Below are 1,966 nucleotides of genomic sequence, written 5' to 3' on the forward strand. Positions count from 1 at the left end.
ACATTATTGTGAAATCAACTCACAGGCCGAAAAAGCATGAAATTTAACAAGCCAGGAAAAAGCTAAAAGGGACAGGATTTACCGTGTTTGAGGAACTGACAAAAGTTAACCAATTTATACAGCGCGGAAGGAAAACTTTTTGTCATTCATCCCTTGGAGGATGCATCCTTATTGGACGACCAATGAATCGCGAGAATTCTCTGATCGGTAGTTGACACTAGGCCAATGCGGCCGCCAGGGGCTCTAAATGGCAAATATAGAGTCCTTGGTATACCGCCCTCTGTGTTTTTGTCGGACATGTATTATACTAATAAGTGTTTAATGTTTCTTCACTTTGAGTGCGTTTTCGGTTTACTTTTCGATGTTTGTCCAGCGTGTGTACAGATACGCGAGTTGATTTCATGCTTTATTTCATACGATATTTATCAATAAATTAATTGTTAAAACTTATCTACTGCTATGTACTTACTGCACCAGTTTATCGATCGTCGTGTGCTTGATAATACTATTCAATTAAATGAATAATTGTGGTGTTCACAGGAATATCCATATTTAAAAAGACGTATAATGTAGTGTGAAAATCCGAACAACCGTCACTTAGTCGTTTCTAAAATATTGTATACTACTTCCGGGTGTTTTTTCGTGAACTTCCCATATGCTAGTAAAATAATCACGGAAATTTGTTACAGCTTCAGCTTGTACCATTCGCCGTATTTTGACACACCCGGGGTATGTATGCAACAACTACACATATATATATTTACAGTATATTGATAGCTAGTGAAATATAGGACGGTATTGAATCTGGAAGTTGTACTTTAATATACTGCAAGTTAGACATTAGCAGCTTGTTTCCACGTAGCCTCGGCTCAGGTGTATACTTATCACTAGAACTGTATACATTTCTAATCAATGGGCGAATATATTTTCAACTTTGGTCATATATAAATCTATAACTTATAAAAAAATCATCTTGATTTTGAGATGGTTAGTAAATGCGGCAATGTATAAGCTGCAATCTTATTAAATCATCTGTCACATGGCTCGTTTAAATTCGTACTACGCCTGCAGAGCCACGTAACAGATATATTTTTAAACAGATTACATATAGCTATACACTGTGAGCAGTAGTCTGTACTTTAACTAACAAGAAATGTAAATTTTCTGTATTTTATAAATCTCTCTTCTTTCTTCTTTTCCTCCATTGGATGGTGATTGGAACATTGTTTTTACTTCTTCTTAGACTCTGCTCATTGAAATACATTAAACTTTTAAAATATGGATGACTTAACTATTATACCAGCTAAATGTCAGGGACTGGGAGATTAAAAGGGTAACGTTTTCTTTCCTAAGAGAGTTTTATTTTCAGTTCTTATAAACCTAATGCCAGAGTGGTTGCTATTCTATTTAGTAATACATGTAATTTTGAATTTAAAGTTAAAAATAGAAAGGAAAGACTTGACATGCAACTTCTTAGCTATTGACATTGAATTAAAAACATAAACATTACATTGATAACATTATATGGCCAAAACTCTGGTGACCCTGACTTTTACAATAAATTGATTAATACTATAGACAGCTTTAGTAATGAGTGATCATTAGTGGAGATTTTAATCTAGTGATAAATCCTGATCTGGACTATGATAGTAGTAACAAAAATATAAATAATCCTAAAGCGAGGGATAAGGTTCTAGAAATAATTGAAAGTTATAATTTAGTGGACATTCATAGAGAGTATCACCATAACCACAAAAGATAAACTGTTCAAGCGGGTCTCTTCTTAGCCCCTGTTCAATCGGGTCTCTTCTTAGCCCCTGGTCAATCGGGTCTCTTCTTAGCCTCTGTTCAATCGGGTCTCTTCTTAGCCCCTGGTCAATCGGGTCTCTTCAGCCTCTGGTAATCAAGGCTACTCTAAACTGGATACTACTTTGAACCCACTTAGTGACGGTGAACAAACGCCAAA

Source organism: Mizuhopecten yessoensis, unplaced genomic scaffold, assembly GCF_002113885.1.
Source record: "Mizuhopecten yessoensis strain PY_sf001 unplaced genomic scaffold, ASM211388v2 scaffold3091, whole genome shotgun sequence".
NCBI lineage: Eukaryota > Metazoa > Mollusca > Bivalvia > Pectinida > Pectinidae > Mizuhopecten > Mizuhopecten yessoensis.